Here is a 21612-nt window from a genome sequence, read left to right as displayed (position 1 = left end):
AGCATCTTCAGTCTAATCTGGGTTCAGAGATGATCACGGCGGTCAAACACACATCTCTGAACATCAACACTGAGATCACTCTGAAACACTGCTATAATTAATACTCTGTTTTAAGATATGAAAGTGTAGAACTGCTGTCAATCATCTCCACTCTGAAATAGATGGAAAAACATAACTGAAGGACTTTATAAATACAGAGTTTGATTTTATAATCTGCACTGCAGCGTGACGATCAGACAGAAATATTGAGATCAGAGTCGTTTCATTTCCTGAATATGATGTTAATTCAACACTTGTCCATCATGCAGTGATATAGAGTTAGTCAGAAGCAGATCGTGTCAGGAATAAACACTCAGTGTGTAGATCAGAGGAAGTGAACGAACACAGGAAGAGCTGAGAGTATTTAAAGAAAGAGTTGAAGAGGAAGACTGACAGAAAGAGAAGATGTCTGATAAGTGTGATCTGTGTCTGCTGGGACTCATCTTTCTCTCTTCACTTCTCACAGGTAAAGAAATCTTCTGTTTCTTATTCTTTATGTTCTCATTTATTAATATATAATATAATGATGAGTCAGATGTTGTGTTTCAGGTATCAATGGGTGGATGATCATGTGTTCATCAGTTTTGGAGAAAATGTCAGTCTGTCCTGTAATGCTCTTCATGACTGTAGATCAACTACATGGAACTATTATAACAGACATTCAGCAGGAGTTGAACTGATCACTTTAGGGATAAAGAAGAAAGACACAGAGACATGAGAGACTGAGTCTGGGGTCTGACTGCTCTCTGAACATCAAGAACATCACCAAAGAAGATTCTGGACTTTACATCTGCAGACAATATGTGAATGGACTAAAAGAAGGACCTGATGCTTGTGTTTATCTGCATGTTCTTCAGAGTAAGTTTATGATTATTTAATTAATTTAAAAGTAACAAATTCTTTGTTTATTCTCTTATTATTACTGAAGAGTGTGTGATGTGTGTGTCATTTTGTGTTTTAGTTTCTTCATCATCTTCATCATCCTCACAGACTGATATCAGTGGAGACTCTGTGACTCTCTTCTGTCAGCTGTATTCAAATACTAGAGACTCTTGTGATGATTGGATCAGTTCTGAGAGAATTGAGGTGTTCTGGGTGAATCAGTCTGGTGTTAAACTGAAGAGATCAGACTCCAGAGATCAGATATTATTCTCATCAAATCAGTGTATCATCAGACTGACTACAACACTCCTGAATGAAGATCTCAACAGAGAGTGGAGATGTGAAGTTACTCACAGAGATCAAGTCAAGACCTCAGTCACATACACTGTCAGGAGATCAGGTGAGAAAACAAGCTCATGATATTAGTAACACTGAGGAATATTAATATTGAAATATTATGTGTACTTAAGTCAGACAAAGTTGTGACTGTGCCTCGGATGCAATCCATTGAATCTTTACAGAAGTGTGTCTCAAAGGACCCATAATTAAGCGCTCAGCTCAGCATTATCTCATTGTGTCATGGGTCTCTGTGGGAGAGATGTTTTCAGATCATCATGAGGTTACACTATCATTGGCTCTCCATGACGTGTCTCTGTGTTGTTTGTAGAGGTATAAAGGTCTGGTCTCACAGACTTGGGTTAAGATTGTTTGAAGGATGACCTGCTAACATCTCTAACCACAAAAGCTTCTCTCAGTCTGACAGAAGAGAAACTCAAAGACCTGCTGAAAACCTGTGAACCACAGTCGAGTTTAACAGAACAGAAAGTGCTGCTGTAACTAATGAGGACTTTAACTTTATAAGTGTAACATATATGTAATATAATGATCAGAGTTTATATATGATTGTCATATTCTACTGTCTGATTCATCTTTGCAGCTCGAGCTGAAACAACGACAGCAGAAACTTCACGAGGTACAAAACAAACCTTCACTGTCATGAGTTTTACTGCATCCCTCTTGTTCTTGTTATTTAACAGATGCATGTCATCACCTGATCTAAGAGTAGTTTTAATCAAATAAAGGGATTGAAATTAGCTTTTAAATTATGAATTCTTGAGCAAAGAAAGATGTTAGTTCAGTTATTTTGGGCTTTTAAGGAGTTTATGTTTTTGTGCAGTTTTCATAATTGTACTGATGCATTGATTAACAGTTTTAGTTTTTCACTGCATATTATCTCTGAGCTTCATAAGTCAACTTTGTGATTGCCACTCTTTATACAAAAGATTATTTCATCCTGTATATCCTGCTTTCTTCACGTGTGATGGCTATTTTCAAAATAATGTGTAGTTATGACAGAAGGGCGTACAAGCCATTAGAAGATAAATCATCATGTCATGCAACACAGTGACATCTAGACCAGGTCAGATAGACTATTCTGATTTGTGGAATGTGTTACAGTGTATTTCTGGCCTTTCTTAAGTCTTAAAGAAAGTTAACAGCTCCACAGAACAGGTTTCTACAGATGATGAATGTTCATCTTTTATAGCTCCAGATTCAGTGACACAGATTCAGTCAGCAGCTCAAACTCTGAGAAGAAATCAGGAGAAACTCCAGCCCCGGACTTCTACACAAGACTCTTCAAACTCTGAGAAGAAATCAGGAGAAACTCCACTAACTTCTACACAAAACTCTTCAAACTCTGAGAAGAAATCAGGAGAAACTCCAGCCCCGACTTCTACACAAGACTCTTCAAACTCTGAGAAGAAATCAGGAGAAACTCCAGCCCCAACTTCTACACAAGACTCTTCAAACTCTGAGACGAAATCAGGAGAAACTCCAGCAGGTTCATCAAACTCTCACTAACAGCAGTCTCTAACAGACAGGTTTAAAAGAAGTCATCTACAGAAAGTAGTTCTTCAGTTAGGTCTGTCAGTGAAGCTTTGGCATATCCATATGGAATATAGAACTGTTGGTATAACTGCATCATAAGTGTAACTGTCACATCTCTGGACTCTTTGTTTATGTTTTTGTCTCGTGCCATGTGCTCCCTGTGCCTGCCTTCCCTCCATGTTAATTATATCATTGTCATCAGCTGTGTGTAGTTAATTTAGTCATTTAACCCTGTGTATTTAAGTCCTGTGTTTTCAGTTCCGTTTGTCCGATCGTTAATGTCCCTACCTGCTTGTTGTCCTGACTGCCTTTTGTGTTTTGTATTTTGCCATTTTGGGATTAAATCCATTTCAGTTCATTTTAAGCCTCGCATGCTTATTTTCGCGAAAGTGCAAGCGTGACAGTAACACACAACATCCTAAAATACAGCGTACAGATGAGAAGGAACAAACTTCATTTCAATAATATTCCAGTGGTGTACAAAGTAAGGTACAGAGCATTCCTCACATCTAAAATCTAATGTAAACATATTCTTTCATTGTATGACAATAATAAAATTCAGGGTTAAATCTTAAATGTAGAAAATAATTGTTTATTGAAAGTCTTAGTGAACAGTTCTCAGCGCATTACTGATATAAACTGATAGCAGATAACAGTTTGTGAAAGAAATGATGTCATGTGTTCACTGACGAATTATTTTCTATTCACATTTTGTTTCAGTTGTAACATTCAGTTCAGAAACAGCACCAGTTTCAGACACTGAATCAAGATCTCTGCTTCGAGGTGAGTTTGTACATCATTGTAGTATGGTGAATATGTGTCTGTATTGTCAGAGGTGCGATAGTTCATTAATACTGAAACAGTCTGCAGTGCTTTGTGAAGAATTGTGATGTAATTGTGTCTATCATCTATCATCTTCTCTGCAGTGATTGTGATTATTGTAGAGTTTGCAGTGTTTGTTGCTCCTACTGTGATTCTTCTTCAGATCATCTGTATGAGAAGAACTGGTGAGGTTTGAGATGATTCACATTGATCTGGAACAATCTGTAAACACGAGAGCTCAGGAAATGATATGTTTTAATTATTTTCCAGAGAAGAAGAAATCACAGCACCGAGAGGAAATAGTGATGAATCTGAGATAAGAATGAAATACTCTTCTCATGTATCCTCGTGTCAGTCCTCAGTTACTTGCATGCAGTTTAGAAAGATCTTTTCTAGCGCTCCAAACTGTATAGAAAATCTAGAATATTAAATACAAGAAAAGCAAAAGCTGAATAGCATCTGATTACATATAACCTGGATTACATGATCAGATTAAAAAATAAGTACTTTGTAACACCTAGCCCTCACCCGAGTACTAGCTGGGGCACCCTCTGCTTCTTCTGCCTTCATTTCCTGTTTAGAGGCCTTTATAACCAGAGGCTCTCCAAGTATTCCCAGTATTACCTGCCTTACAGAGAGTTCTCTATCTTCACCTCTTGCTGATGTGGCGGTGTGATGGACTCAGGTGGCAGGAAAGATCAAACTTCCCTAGTAGGAAAGGGGACCAACACTCAAATCTCACCCAGACTACGCCACTATGGGAATTTCACCCAAAGAATTGAAATAAATCACCTGAAACAGGCAAACACAGATTTGTTCCACCAATTAAGAGTCAGAGAATCGGTGTCGTGAAAGACTTTTTATTGACAAATCTTAGATAAAACAGGACTTAAAATGATCTTGGAATAAAGGTTGTTTGGGCCTCGCAGAAGATACTTCTAAAAGTCAAGGTGTAAATCAAGGGCCCCCGGGCTGGAGCTTACCAAGAATAGGAGGACAGACCACACCACTTGCTGGTGACTCACTGCACTTCACTGTGTAGACACACGGGCACACTCACACTCTGGGAGGTGACCACTGCACACTGTGAGGAAGATACCACCACCTAAAAGAAATTCTCTGCCCCGGTGCTCAGGCCCTGTCACGACAAAGAGAATGCAGGTCAGTAACTTGTCACTTGAAAATAAAGTAAAATTACCAACACAACCAATCAAGAGAAATCAGTACAAGAAGAAAATCAAAACAAACAAAACACAACTTGACCATATAGGTCACATAATCAGCTCCACTGAAGACTAAAAAGGAAGTCAATTCAAATAAACAGATCAAAACTGAAAACAAATAAGGAAAAAATCAATTCAACTTCAAAAGATGCGGCCATATATTAATATTAAACCAAAAAAAGTCTGGAAACGGGACAGCACTGCAACCGTTGATGCAAAAAGCGACTCCAGTGCAGTTTATGGACCGTCACATAACCTAAAAGCAAGAATGAGGATGTTACACCATTAAACACACTCCCCCACCCCACTATATTATATGTAAAACTACTTATAGACCGAAGGAATTTGGGTTTCAACCACTGATACGACTAGTCTTCAAAAGTCAATGCAGGCAACAAAACTATTCGGTAACCGTGTCTGGTTACCACAGCTGAAAAAAATAGATGGGTTAATGCTCGTCCAATTTCCTCGATGCGTGTTAGAATACTAAAATTAAGCCATACTTCCGTTTACCTTCTCCAGCGTTTAAGTACTTCTCTACGAACACCGCAGGTGGCGGCAGCAAGGAGCATTGGTTCAAGACCAGTGCTTGAGTCACGTCTCTAAAACATGTAAAAGTATATCTCCCTTAACTAAACAAACTACAAAAAGAACAAACGGTATGCTCTCCTCACCAGCTCGCGTGCTCCAGTTTAGTTCGGGGAAAGGACGGAAGTGCGTTAACAGCGCCGTGGTTAGTCAGGTGACACACCTCAAACAGCGCATCACGTTCCCGTTTTATATAGCACGTGGGCGCTGGCGCAAATAATGCACTATAAAAGAATCTTGGCTCCTCCTGCCACACTGATCTTGTGTTTGATTATTGCCTTTTTACCTGTTTTAAGACCTTTGGATTTTCCTTCTGTGTTGTTTGCTGGATTGGATTGATGACCTTCTGACCTTCTGCCTGCCTTCACGTTTATGATTGTTGTCTCAGCCTAAATAAACTTCTGCAAATGGATTCAAACACAGCCTCCGTGTCCTCGTTACATACTTGTAATTAGAGTAAGTTACATTTTAAAATATTTGTAATCGGACTACAGTTACTTTTTGTTATAATTGCGTGATTACAAAGGATTCACACTATAGAAATAAATTATTAATCATCTATTGATTCGCTCTCATTTCCTTTTTCATCTTTGAAATTTTCCTTTCTAAAATAATTCTAAAATATTTTTGCTTAAACATATTCAGAAAGTCTTATAGTTTTGAGGACGTTCCTTGGTGAGGTTCTACACTGCATCAGACCACTGGATTTATCATTTAATTAATTTGTTAGCTTTTGTTAAACTCACAAACCCCTGCAGTTCCTTCACAAACACCTTGATTTAATGTAATATTTATTATACTTAATGTTGTTCATTACAATGCATTTAATATATTTTCTTACTTGTATTTTTACATCTTTCTGGCATCCTTTTTAAGAATCAAAGTGATTAGGGCAAAGTAATCTAAACGTAATCTAATTATATATTACCTAAAATGTGTACTGATCATAATTTCTTGTGTAATTTAGTAACAGATTATTAAATGTGAACTTAAATACGCAAGTAATTCACCCAGCTCTGAACAAAAGCATATTTAATAACCATAAATCTTTATTACAGAAACAATGATGTAAATACATTTTTGATTTCTGGCGCTGTCACTCAGGCTTTCTGCCAATCAGTGAGTAAAACTGCATTGACTCCGCCACCGTGACATCATGATGAACAAAATTAGGCTGCATGTCCACCACCGTTTTTGTTTGTTTCTTTCTTTAGTGTTCTGTTTAAAATACTTCAGCAGTTTGATCTAGTAAGAGATAAGCTATATTAACTTGCTTCAGCTGTACTACAGGCGGTAGTCCCACCCTCCTCCACTGTGATTGGTTGGTTGTCTAGAAAGTGACAGTGATGATGGGCGAGTGCAGCGTTTTGATTTATGAAAGCGTTCTTAAGATCATTCTTCAACTGACAACTGAAAAGTGAGGAGAAAACGTTTTGATGGACACTAGACTCATTCTGGTAAAGATGCTCAAATTATGTCACGGGCTGCGTCTCAATCTTGTTCAGTCGTGCGGTCACTGATCAGAAGTCGGCCATTTTAAAGACCGTCTCAACCGTGATGTGCACTGGAACGTTTGCTTCCTGAAAAATCCACAATGCATTGCAAAAACTATAGAGCATCGGCTCTCATCATGCTTCCTTACCAGAAATGATGTCACATTTCTGAAGCGTGAAACATAAACCACAAGAGAATGTGATAAATATAACGACACACGGTAGAAGATTCGAAAAGAGGGACAGTTTTTTTAATAAATCAACATAACGATGTGTTTAAAGAATAAAAAGTAATATGAAAATTAGATTGGTCCTGTGTGTTTATTTTATAATTCTAGTGATGACGTTCTACTATGTTCTTCGTTGATGCTGCAAGTAATCACCTCACTGGACTTGGAGTGATATCTGTCCCAGCATGCATTGAGTCAGTGAACTTACCAGGGACTGATCTCGTGTTCACCATCGACTGATTCAAGAGCTCAGGAGATAGCGGGATTGAGACGAGCAACTAGTTAACTGAAAAAGATGCATGCAACAGTTCACTTGAAGAAGAAGAGTACCAAGAAACTGAATGTGTGAGAATTCACAGCATCTTGAGTTTAATCTGGTTTCAGGGATGATCTCAGCTCTACTGCGGTAAACAACAGCAGTAACATCATCTTTATCTTTAAATCAGAAAACATATATACATTTATACAATACATTATAAAAGTAGCTCCAGAAACCTCTCATGTCTCAGTAGATTATATACCGTAAATTCTGGACTATAAGCTGCTACTTTTCATAGGTTTTGAACCATGCAGCTCATACAAAGGTGCGGCTATTCTGCAGATTTTTTCCACCGCTAGGAAACTCTAACCGAATTAGAATCAAAACTAAGACAAAATAAATGCAAAGAAGCATACGCTAGTTCCTCTTTAGCAGATATAAGTCGGTAGAAGCGGATAGAAGGGCGACAAATGACCAATCCTGTCAAACTCTATCTTTTCAAATCCTCACCCCTTCATCATGGAACCCACACGAAGAAGTTCTTATGATGCAAGTTTTAAGTTGAAGGCCATCGATCTCGATATACAAGAAGGAAACCGTGCTGCTGCTTTGAAGCTTAGCGTCCAATGAGTCTATGGTGAGGCGCTGGAGGAGGCAGCGGGAAGACCTTTTAATCAGTAAAGTTGCTGCCGTGTTAAAAATACAGGTTAGGAAAGGATCTATTTAGGTACATACATGTACATTTACAATTCAAAACCGTTCTGTTCCTGTAGTAAATATCTAATCTAAAAACATACATATCTGTGGCTTGCAAAACTTTTTTTAAATAGAGCGGATGTGGCTTGTATGCAGGTGCGGCTTGTTTTTTTTTTATTTTTTTTTTTAAAAATAGAGCGGATCACGGTTTATATGCAGGTGCGCTTTATAGTCCAGAATTTACGGTATTAGTGACAGAAAATAATAAAAAATAAAAACCTTTGCAAAACTTTGAAGAAAGTTGAGGGACAGTTCTCCTCTAACCAGAACAAACCAAGGATATAGTTCAAAATATTCATGCAGTTCCTTCTGCTTCAAAATCACACTAAAGTAAAGCAAGGGTTATTATTAGGAGCCAATCATAGATTTATGTTATATCCTTTGAGTGTTCTTCTTCCTCATCCTCTATTGAGTCTATGACAGAAAAACCCACAGGAAAATGAGATTTGACGCACAGATAAGAGACAATATTAATATTAAAGTATTATATTAAAGTAAATCTGGAGTCTCTGAGTCTATGCCATGGAAATACACACATACACACAAGTCCTCTTTGGATACTTCACATGGCTCCCAGCCCTCTATCCGGTTCACATGGATTCAATCAATCAATCAATCATTTTTTTTTTTTTTTGTATAGCGCTTTTAACAACACAAGTTATATTAAAGAACTGAACAGTATAAAGCAGAAGAATACAATGATAGGAATGTATAATGTGAGATTGAACAATTTGTTATTAAATGCAGAGACTGTCTCTGTAATCAATTTGTGGTGTCGCTAGAAGTTAAGTGTCCCCAACAAAGAAGACAGAGGAACAAAACCCCATTCATACAGAATGGAGGAAAAAAAAAAACAACCTTGGAAGAAACCAGACTCAGTTGGGGTCAGTTCTCCTCTGACCGGACGCCCAGCACTTAACTTCCAGTTCAATTTTAAACATAGCTGTGTCAGGTAGTGTAAATGACTTGGGTGTGTGTGTGTGTGTGTGTGTGTGCATCAGAATCTAGTGATCGGTCCACGGAGCACATCTAGATGTTCTGGTCTCTGATGAACATAATCTCTGGGTGCTGATCCACCATCTAGTCTGGATACAAACTGTGAAACAGATTAAGAAAGAAACAAGACTAATATTAGCGTTGATGCCATTCTTTTTTACGATGTCACAAGTACATCGTATTGTAGAAGTAGTGTTCCCGGTTCCAGCTGATCTAATTCATGCAGCCTAAAAATCCTTTAACGGTTTGAATAATAAAAGTTTATTAGTGTTATGTGTAGGCTAGGTTAAAAAAGATGTGTCTTTAATCTAGATTTAAGAGTTTAGGTGCTAGATAGGAAAAGGATCTGTCATCTGGCTGCGGAGGAATGAAGGAGCTCGACAGGGTCTGCTGTATGGACACTCTGGAGCAGTTTAACAAGCCGACCTGTAACCGGGTCTCTCAGTGCTTCTACCTGTTTGAGGTGAGAACACAGGAGGATACTGGTTCCACACCAAGGCTACAGAATCTAGCGAACAAGTTAGGGGTCGCCCAGCCTGCAGCTCTACAGATATGTGCCAGCTGGCGCCACAAGCCAGCGCCCAGGGCGATGCAAAACTTCTTGTTCAGTGTGGTCTGTTGAGCTGGTCTGAAGTCGTGAAGCTTAGTGTCCAGTCAGTGTAGCATCTTGGTGCTCGGATGGGACAGAGCAAAGCTAGGGCTGGGTCTGCCTCCTCCAGGGGCAGCGCTTGAAGGTTCACCACCTGAATGGAATGGTGGGAACCTTGGGCACGTAGCCAGACCATGGCCTCAGTGTTACATGGGAATCCGTGTGCCCAAACTCTAAGCAGAATTCATTGACCAAAAAAGCCTACAGGTCCTCTACCCTCTTGATGGAGGCCAATTGATGCAGGAGCAGAGTCTTCATTAATAAAAATTTCAGGCAAAGGCTCAAATGGAGCCTGCTGCAGCACTCTCAGCACTACAGACAGGTCCCAAAGGGGTACAGTGGGGGCTGTGGGGGATTTATTCTCCAGGCCCCCTCAGGAACCTGATGACCAGGTCATGCTTACCCACAGACTTCTCATCTATGGGGTTGTGATTTGCAGCGATCACAGCCACATTAGAAATTATGGGTGGAGACAGCCTTCACTCCAACCCAATTTTGGGGGTCTTCTCCCGAGAAGAACACCACTTGGCGAACAGCGTCACTTCAAGGCATAGGCATGTTTTCTTTGGATGGCACCCTTGCCAAAGAGTTGGTGTCGATTACCCCTTGTGGTAGGATGCTTGGAACCTCCATGTCCTGCTTTTTCCATATTTGGGACCAGGCATGGAGTTTCCAGAGGTCTGGACACGGGTGCCAAGTCAGTTCCTTCCTTGTTGGAATCGGCCAAGGAGGGGCTGTCATGAGGAGCATGAGTTCTAGGGAACCAGGTCCGTGTGGGCCAGTAGTGTTCTATCAGCAAGATCTGCTCCTCATCTTCCCTGACTTTGCATAGTGTTTCACGGTCTGCGGTCAAATAAACTGAGCTCCCACGGCCAGCAATAACATGTTTTCAAACATCAACAGCGAGATCAGCACTCTGAAAACATTAAAAGTGATGTGACTTGTGAACATACTCCAAAAATTATACTATGCATTTTACCCAACAGACACACACGCAGCAGTGGTGTCAGGGATTAATTAGGGTTTAATTTCCATTAATAAACAGATGACAAAAGCACAGTGCACCTTTATATCTTCTTTTTATGTGAAACTATTTCTTGTGGTTTTCTTGTGGTAGATTTAAACTTTTATTTATATATACTTTTATATATTTTTAAAACATGTTTAAAAAATAATTTGATTCTTTAGTTAGGCTACTCAAAAAGCTGCATAGCAAGCTGAATAACAAGTAAACCGGTGACCGGTAATATTTGTCAGAATAAGTAAGGTTTGTTTTTGTGTGATTGACTTTTGCTTTTATACAATACCTGTCTTTGCAAGTAAAAAACTGTGTTATGTCTTAAGTGAAAGTAAACAGTACAATTGAGAGAGAAATTGTTTGTGTATCATTATATTGGGTGAATTACCTCTTAAAGTGGCTGCGTCTTGTTACAAGCTGCTCTATGTGTCCTAATGTTACTCCAAACTGAATCACTTTAAACAAGAATGAATCTATTTATTTTTTTACAGTAAAGATTATGCAATGCTATTTAACATTTGATTATTCGGTTTCTATACCTGGGCACTACAATTCTAAACATGAAACAAACTGAAGCAGTTATTACTAAACTCCATCAGTCCACTCAACTAACACGTTTATTAAATCAGCTGATACTCAGAGAAACCCACAGATCAGTAATGAAAAGATTTATCTTGACATGCTAGAAAATGTACTTCACCATACATACATGTTTATAAAACAATGTTATAATTGACAAATAAAACATACTACAAACACAAAACACTGAATTAATAATAAAGACATATGCAGACATATGCTACTGTACAAAAAAAAAAAAAACATGAGATACAAACCTACTTGAATGACTAAAAAGATGTAAAAGACACTGAAAGTATTTAGTCAATTATATAATATGTGTTTTATGAATAATTATTTGTCTGATTTGAGATGGCTCTTGTTCACGATGCTTAAAGCTCATTGCAGTTTTCCTGAACTTCTCCGATGGGCGTAAGTCACTTTATCATCACAGCGAACCTGAATCAACATCACAGTCAGTGTTTTAACACAATTATTACAGAATGATGTCTGAACTGAAGAACTACAGATAATAAAACTGACACAGAGTGTGTTGAGGAAGTGTTTGCTCACCTTCTTCTTCTTGGCTCTGTGTTTATTGTACACAGTAACTTCAGTATAAGTCACATCATCTGTCTGCTCCTAAACACCAGTGAAGAGACAACAAATGCACCACATTGTTCAGAAGGAGCAGGATGAGTAAACATGAGCTTATGATTATAAATAACTCATAGATCAATCTACAAAACTCACGACAAGTCTTCAGTCATTTTCTGACACCTGAAACATAACGGCATGAGAACAGTTAAGATCAAACACAAACCAGTTGATTTCTGAAAGAGTCCAGAAGATTTCTAGTGCAGCAGAATAAATATATTTCTATTAAATATCTATAAATGCTAGGGCAGATGTTCTGGACTCTTTGTAACTGAGTATGAGAAAGTCTAAAAACTCACCTGCCCTTTTTTTACAAATCAGCCAAAGAATCAGAGCGGGAAGAAGAAGAAGAGCGAGTGAAGCGCTGATAATAATCACAATCACAATCCCTGAGAGACAGACAATACAATAATCAGCATTACTCTGATTATCAAAATATAGATAAATCACAATTGATTGATGAGGATGGTGTAAAAACACACCTTGATGCAGAATCTTGCTGCAGTGTCTGAAACTGGTGCTGTTTCTGTTGATGTTATAACTTAAAAATAGAATCATAAATTAATGCATGAACAGATCACTAAGAAATATTCATCAAACTTCTGTAATACAGAATAAAATCTGTTAGCAGTTTATAACAGAAATGGAGCTGAAACACACACATATACATATATATATATATATATATATATATATATATAGTCACGGGAGGAGCCAACGACAGACACAGTGGGCGTGGCATCAGGCCTCGAGAGAGCTTTATTGACAAAATAATAAATACAAATAAAGTGTCCAGGGGAAAAGTGTCCAAATAAAGGGGAACTGGTGCCCTCGTTGTGCTGCAGGGAAAGTGCCAGGTAAGGTAGTGTTCCAAGGGGGCAGGGTCAGGTAAGGGGCGGAGAGTCCGGCGGTCACACGCCTCCCCTCTCCTGTTCGGGGGCGCGAGGCGGCGGCTTCTTCCGCGCAGCATCTCCGTCGCTTCTTTCCTCCGGTCGTCAGGGTTTTAGGGGATCAACGGCTCGGCATCCTGGCCGTCCAGCCGTATCCGGGTGCAGTCGTCGCCTGGACTATACGGAGTCCCGACGCGCGCTTTCTAGCGGCGGGACGAGCTCCTTCACACACCCTTCCTGGACCCACGAGGACACCAGCGTGCATGCGGGGAAGAGACCGGTCTCTCGGTGAGAGGCGCGTGCGGCATTTAACGGCGGCGGTGACAAGGCTAAATCCCCTTCAGGTGCGCCTCGTCACGCCGCCAGACCTGAACAATACCACGCCCCTCCTCTCGAACACACCCACTCCCGTCGGGAGCCTGGTGAAGAAGCGGCGAATAAAGGACGGGGTGAAGATGACAATAACGAGGAGGGCAGCCAACTCGTCAATATATATATATATTGTGACGGGCGTCCCGAGCTACCATCAGCGTTGCCCTGGGAATAAACCACGAGCACCTGGAAAAGCCACTGATCACCGGACTCGCCGCACCTGGAGCTCGTTTGCCGGTGGCCAGATAAGCCACGTCAGGCCCGCGCTCCAGTGAGCTACCACACTCCCACATGCTGTCTCTGACTGTTATCTCTTTTGTATTCTAAAGCCAGTCCTTGAACCACGACACGGAGCTAATTCCCCCAAGATTCGCCGCTGCCGTACTCACCGACTGCACCCTGAACACCGAGCACCCAGAAGATAACGCCACCGACAGCGGTTGTGCACTGGCTCACTATTCACGCATCACTTATATTGTTGAATAAACGTGCCCTCCGGGGTTCAAACGCTCTGTTTGTGCTGTGCTTCTTCCGCCCCGTGACTATATATATATATATATATATATATATATATATATATATATATATATATATAAGCATTGAAGTAATAAACATTCATCTTATCTGATGTCTTTGTTTATCGCTCATACAGAAATTCATATTGGCTACATAAACCTGTCTGTTAGAGTCTACTGATGTGTGAGAGTTTGATGAACCTGCTGGAGTTTCTCCTGATTTCTTCTCAGAGTTTGAGCTGCTGACTGGAATCTGTGTCACTGAATCTGGAGCTGTTAACTTACCTCACGACTCAAGAAATGTAGAAATACACTAACATATTCAACAAATCCGAATAGTCTATCTGAGTCAATCTAAATGTCATTGTTTTGTTTTTTTAAAGATGATTTATGATTTATCTTCTAATGGCTTTTACAGTTCAGCCCTTCTGTCATAACTACATAAGAAAAAGAACAAAAAAAAAATTATAATCTAAAACACATAATTTTGCACTGACAAACTAAACTGAACTAACATCTTTCTTTGGTCAAGAATTCATAATTTAACATAATTTCCATCCCTTTATTTGATTAAAACTACTCTTAAATCAGGTGATGACATGCATCTGTTAAATAAGAAGAACAAGAGGGATGCAGTAAAACTCATGACAGTGAAGGTTTGTTTTGTACCTCGTGAAGTTTCTGCTGTCGTTGTTTCAGCTCGAGCTGTAAAGATGAATCAGACAGTAGAATATGACAATCATATATAAACTCTGATCATTATATTACATATATGTTACACTTATAAAGTTAAAGCCCCTCATTAGTTACAGCAGCACTTTCTGTTCTGTTAAACTCGACTGTGGTTCACAGGTTTTCAGCAGGTCTTTGAGTTTCTCTTCTGTCAGACTGAGAGAAGCTTTTGTGGTTAGAGATGTTAGCAGGTCATCCTTCAAACAATCTTAACCCAAGTCTCTGAGACCAGACCTTTATACCTCTACAAACAACACAGAGACACGTCATGGAGAGCCAATGATAGTGTAACCTCATGATGACCTGAAAACATCTCTCCCACAGAGACCCAAGACACACTGAGATAATGCTGAGCTGAGCGCTTAATTATGGGTCCTTTAAGACACGTTTTTAAACCGAGCTTCCAGTTGATTGCCTCTGAGGACAGTCTTTGTCTGACTTGAAGGACACATAATATTTCAATATTAATATTCCTCAGTGTTACTAATATCATGAGCTTGTTTTCTCACCTGATCTCCAGACAGTGTATGTGACTGAGGTCTTGACTTGATCTCTGTGAGTAACTTCACATCTCCACTCTCTGTTGAGATCTTCATTCCAGGAGTGTTGTAGTCAGTCTGATGATACAGTGATCTGATGAGATTAATATCTGATATCTGAGTCTGATCTCTTCAGTTTAACACCAGCCTGATTCACCCAGAACACCTCAATTCTCTCAGATCTGATCCAATCATCACAAGAGACTCTAGTAAATGAATATAAATACAGCTGACAGAAGAGAGTCACAGAGTCTGCACTGATCTCAGTCTGTGAGGATGATGAAGATGATGAAGAAACTAAAACACAAAATGACACACACATCACACACTCTTCAGTAATTATAGGAGAATAAACAAAGAATTTGTTACTTTTAAATTAATTATATACCGTAAATTCTGGACTATAAGCCACTTCTACTTTTTCATAGGTTTTGAACCATGCGGCTCATACAAAGGTGCAGCTATTCTGCAGATTTTTCCACCGCTAGGGCGCTCTAACCGGAATTAGAATCAAAACTAAGACAAAATAAATGCAAAGAAGAATACGCTAGTTCAAGAAGAATACGCTAGTTCCTCTTTAGCAGATATAAGTCGGTAGAACCAGATAGGACGACAAATTACCAATCCTGTCAAACTCTATCTTTTCAAATCCTCACCCCTTCATCATGGAACCCACACAAAGAAGTTCATATGATGCAAGTTTTAAGTTGAAGGCCATCAATCTCGCTATACAAGAAGGAAACCGCGCTGCTGCTCGGAGAGCTTAGCGTCAATGAGTCTATGGTGAGGCGCTGGAGGAGGCAGCGGGAAGAGCTTTTAATCAGTAAAGTTGCTGCCGTGTTAAAATACAGGTTAGGAAAGGATCTATTTAGGTACATACATGTACATTTACAATTCAAAACCGTTCTGTTCCTGTAGTAAATATCTAATCTAAAAACATACATATCTGTGGCTTGCAAAACTTTTTAAATAGAGCGGATGCGGCTTGTATGCAGGTGCGCTTTATATTCCAGAATTTACGGTAATCATAAACTTACCCTGAAGAACATGCAGATAAACACGAGCATCAGGTCCTTGTTGTTGTTCATTCACATATTGTCTGCAGGTGTAAGTCCAGAATCTTCTTCTGTGATGTTCTTGATGTTCAGAGAGCAGTCAGACCCCAGACTCAGTCTCTCATGTCTCTCTGTGTCTTTCTTCTTTATTCCTAAAGCGATCAGTTCAACTGCTGCTGAATGTCTTTTATTATAGTTCCATGTAGTTGATCTACAGTCATGAAAGCATTATTACAGGACAGACTGACATTTCACCAGAACTGATGAACACATGATCATCTACTTCACTGATACCTGAAACACAACATCTGACTCATCATTATATATTATATATTAATAAATGAGAACATAAAGAATAATAAACAGAAGATTTCTTTACCTGTGAGAAGTGAAGAAAGATGAGTCCCAGCAGACACAGATCACACTTATCAGACATCTTCTCTTTCTGTCAGTCTTCCTCTTCAACTCTTTCTTTAAATACTTTCAGCTCTTCCTGCGTTTGTTCACTTCCTCTGATCTACACACTGAGTGTTTATTCCTTACACGATCTGCTTCTCTATATCACTGCATGATGAACGAGTGTTGAATAAACATCATATTCTGAAATGAAACCATGCTGATATCTCAATATTTCTGTCTGATCGTCACGCTGCAGTGCAGATTATAAAATCAAGCTCTGTATTTATAAAAGTCCCTCCATCATGTTTTCCATCTATTTCAGAGTGGAGATGATTGACAAGCAGTTCTACACTTTCATAACTTAAAACAGAGTATTAATTATAGCAGTGTTTCAGAGTGATCTCATTGTTGATGTTCAGAGATGTGTGTTTGACCGCCCGTGATCATCTCTGAACCCAGATTAGACTGAAGATGCTGTGAAGGACACTTCCTCTTGATTCTGCTGCATGTTTTTTCAGTTAACAGTGACATTAGTTCAGACTTTTTAACAAACTGAAGTTAAACCTTTATCTGAACTCACAAAATAATTAACAGTTTTTACACATTCATTAATTGACTTAAATCCAGGTAAAACCTTTAAATTTCATCAAGAATCTTGTTGTTTGGTAACATGTTTTAACACGTTTTAACTATAAATTTATGAACAATTAACATGTTCAAAATGATCAGGCGTGACACACTGCTCCAGACCTGTGCAGGTCATCTTTCATGATTCAGGTCAACAGCTCACTACTTGAGTCCATTTACATTATATGACATGAATAAATTACCGTAAATTCTGGACTATAAAGCGCACCTGCATATAAACCGCATCCGCTCTATTTTAAAAAAATACAAATAAAAAAATAAACAAGCCGCACCTGCATACTGTCACAAACACACCGCCAGATCACCGTCTCCCACGCCAATCACCCGCTCATCATCCCGAATTCTAGTCACCTGTTCACCACACCTGTCAGTAATCACTTCAACCCCATATATACACCAAAAGCCCATTCGTTCATCGGCTGGGATTGAGGTCACCTCCACAAGCTTCTGCCTGCGCTATCTCTAGCGATCTCCTGAGATTACCCTTTCGAATACGGACTTCCTGCACTTGAGTATTCGCATTGTGTTTTACTTTGTTTTGAGCTTATGTTTGCTTGGCGTTACGCCACTCCTGAGTTTAATTAAATCTATTCAAGTGTTCTCCTGTCTGCCTGCCTCGTCTCTCCTCGAATCGTGATAGAATCCCAGCCCGATAAAAGACGAAATGGAGGAAAGTACTGGCGCTGAAACCACCAGCTCGCCGGATCCACTGCACGAGCTTGGCGGCGGCTATCCACGCGTTTTTTCCGACCCACTGCAGCTCCTGCATGTCCCATCGCTCGACCATCACCATACTCGGTGAGAGAAAAACCTGTAACGACCGTGCTCCAATGTTCCCTGTATTTGGAGTCACAGGCTCACCAATTAAGCCTCGAGCGGCTAAAGTGACCTTCATAATCGCACTATTGCAGGGCGAGCACTGCAGTGGGCGGAGCTCTCTATTTCGCCCAAAACCCAGTTGTCAACTCTGCTACAAACTTTTTGGCTCATTTAAAGGAGGTATTTGGACCCATTACTACACTACTGTCTGTACATGATGAACTGTTTAACCTCCGGCGAGCAGTTACAACCCGCGCTTACAGCCAACAAATGGCGATTTTCGCGATACAATGGGACTAGAAACCTTCATCAACAAGGCGATCAGTATTTCCCAACATCTCAATGCCTGTACTACGTCCGTCCACACGCCAGAGCTGCCTCCCTCACCATCACAGAATCCATCCGGCGAACCCATGATCACGGACACCTATCATCTCACTCCCTCCGAGCAGCACCCGCCGACTTGCTGCTAACCTATGCCTGTATTGTGGACAACCGAATCACCGCCTCAACACCTGTCCTGTCCGACCCCGCGCCGGCGGTGAGTGCGGTCGTTTCACTCCCCAAGTAACCAATCTACCGCATATATCTGGTCAGTTAATCCATGCAAACCGATTGTTCCCAGTATACATCCTCGTGGACTCCGGCGCTGCCGAAAAACTTTATATCCTCTAAGACCCTCCGCCCAGATACCAGATTCCCTCTCACGCCAATGACACCTACCGCATCAGCACCATCCAGGAACCCGCTGGGCGGGCCACATACCGCACCACACCACCGCTCACCCTCCAGATCGGTCTGCTTCATTTGGAGGAACTCCAACTCCTGCGTCCTGGAGAAGCGCTGTGGTGGATATCGTGCTCGGGGAGACCCTGGTTGGAACAACACCAGCCTGACATCCGATGGAGATCGGTGAAATCCTGAAATGGAGTACTTCCTGTTTTCAACACTGTTTGAAAGATCTACCCCTGCCTGTTTCTAATCCTCCTTCCATGCCCGTGGATCCACTTCCGTGGAAAGCCCGGGCCAAACACGATACCCCAATCCCGAACCCTACCAGGATTTCCAGGATGTGTTCAGCAAGTCGTGCGGCACTCACCTTCCTCCACACCGGCCATGGGATTGCGCCATCAACCTACTGCCAGGTGCCAAGATTCCCAAAGGCCACATATACCCTTTGCTCGGTCCCGGAGAGGGCGGCGATGGAGGAAATGCGTGGAGAGGCCCTCAAGCAAGGTTTCATCCGCCCATCTACCTCGCCAGCCGCATCCAGCTTCTTCTTCGTGGCGAAGAAAGGCGGTGGTCTCCGACCCTGCATTGACTACCGAGCCTCAATTCCCAAACCGTAAAATTCGCCTATCCACTTCCTCTCATCCCTGCCGCTTTGAAGAACCTTCATGGAGCCACCGTCTTCACAAAACTGCGACCTCTGAAGCGCCTACAACCTCATTCGTATCCGCCCAGGGGGTGACGAGTGGAAAGCAGCATTCATCACTCCTCTGGACACTCTGAGTAACTTGTCATGCCGTATGGCCTAAGCTAACAGTCCCTCTGTATTCCAGGATTTCATGAATGAGATATTCCAGAGACATGCTCAACCGATTCCTCATCATCTACATTGACAATATCCTCATTTACTCCCCCAATCTGCCAACACACACGCCTTCACGTCGCGTCAAGTTCTAGCGCCTGAGATATCACCATCTATACCTCAAACTGGAGAAATGCCACTTCCACCAAACCTCCGTTCACTTCCTGGGCTACATCGTCACCCCTGCGGGCTTGAAATGGATTCCCAGAAGATCCGGGCAGTGCAGGAGTGGCGAAACCTACTACCATCAAGGAAGTACAAGCGCTTTTTAGGATTAAGCTAACTTCTACCGTCGATTCATACCTGCCTATAGTAACCTGTCTGCTCCCTTAACCTCTCTCACCGTTCCTCCAACAGACCCTTCACCTGGACCCCGAGGCTCAACAAGCATTCCAAACCCTGAAAAGTCGCTTTCTGCACTGCCCCTGTACTCCATCACCCAGACCCCAACAAGCGCCGTGGTCGAGGTGGATGCGGCTACCCTGGGAGTCGGTGGCGTCCTCTCCCAGTGACATGGCGAGCCTCCCGTACTCCGTCCTTGTCGTTTTTCTCCATAAAACTGTCCCGGTGGAGCAGAACTACGGCGTGGGCAAAGGAACTCCTCGCCATCAAACTCGCCCTGGAGGAATGGCGGCACTGGCTGGAAGGATCCCAGTTCCCGTTCGAGGTTATCACAGATCACAAGAACTTACAGTACCTCAAGAAAGCTAAGCGCCTGAACCCCCGACAATCCCGTTGGTCCCTGTTCTTCACCCGATTTAATTTCACCATCTCCTACCGGCCTGGCTCCAGAGCGGCAAAGCAGACGCACTCTCCCGTATCCAACAACCTGACCAGGTACCCGACTCACCCCGAACCCATTCTTCCTCCTCATGTCTTTACAGCTCCTATAGTGTGGGAACTGGAGGACCAGATCCGTGCTGCAAGCTGCGAGAGCCCGGCTCTGCCGGGAGGTCGGAGGGCGCCAATATGTTCCATCTCGCCTCGCATCGCCCCTCCTGGACTCAGCACACACCTCTCCGGGAACCGAGCATCCTGGCAGGTGCAGACCCTCTCCATTCTCTCCCAAAGGTTCTGGTGGCCACGGATGGCTAAGGCGTCCTCGGTATGTTCGCTCCTGCCCAGTCTGTGCTATGACCACCACACCTGTCGACTCCCGGAGGCAGCTCCAACCTCTCCCCATACCTGGCGGCCCTGGTCCCACATCGGCATTGACTTCGCCACCGACCTGCCTCCCTCTGAGCGGTCATACCGCTGTACTGATAATAGTGAGACCGTTTTTCTAAGATGTGTAAATTTGTACCTTTACCTGGTATTCCCACAGCTCTGGACACCGCTCTGGCCCTCTTCAACCATGTCTTCGAAACTTGGACTACCCGAAGACATTGTGTCGGACCGAGGCCCTCAATTCACATCACGGGTATGGCGAGAGTTCTTCCGTCTACTGGGGGTGACGGTCAGCCTCACCTCCGGGTACCATCCCAGGCCAGCGGCCAGGCCAGAACATAAAGTCCAGGAGCTTGCCCGCTTCCCCTCGCGCTTACTGCCACAGAACCAGAACAGCTGGAACCAGTACCTTCCCTGGGCCGATATGCCCAGAACTCGCTCCGCCAGACCACCACCGGGCTCATCCCATTTCAATGCGTGCTGGGCTACCAACCTCCTCTGTTCCCCTGTCAGGTGAGCCTCTTCGGTTCCAGCGGTGGACTACTGGTTCCGGGAGAGCGAGAGGTATGGGACTCAGCCCATGTCCAACTCCAACAGGCAGTGCGGCGCCATCAACAACAAGCGGATGTCCGGCCGGTCACCTACACCCATCTACCAGCCGGGAGAATTGGTCTGGCTCTCCACCCGGGACATCCGCCTTCCTGCCTGCCCTGTAGGAAGCTGAGTCCCGGTACATCGGTCCTTTTCCGTGGTCCGCAAATCACTCCTGTCACCTATCGGCTCCAACTCCCCGTCAATATCGCATCTCACCTTCCTTCCATGTGT

The 21612-nt window shown here is 42.1% G+C and overlaps 2 pseudogenes; one reads left to right on the top strand and one right to left on the bottom strand.

The window, feature by feature from the left end:
* Nucleotides 1-371: 371 nt before the first annotated feature.
* LOC122333127 lies at nucleotides 372-2784 on the top strand (annotated as a pseudogene).
* A 12021-nt stretch (nucleotides 2785-14805) lies between these two features.
* LOC122333126 lies at nucleotides 14806-16599 on the bottom strand (annotated as a pseudogene).
* Between the last annotated feature and the right edge of the window lie 5013 nt (nucleotides 16600-21612).

The sequence above is a fragment of the Puntigrus tetrazona genome, unplaced genomic scaffold (assembly GCF_018831695.1).
Source record: "Puntigrus tetrazona isolate hp1 unplaced genomic scaffold, ASM1883169v1 S000000181, whole genome shotgun sequence".
NCBI classification, from domain to species: Eukaryota; Metazoa; Chordata; class Actinopteri; order Cypriniformes; family Cyprinidae; genus Puntigrus; species Puntigrus tetrazona.
Note: the sequence above shows the minus strand (reverse complement) of the source record. Positions and strands in the feature narration are given on the sequence as shown.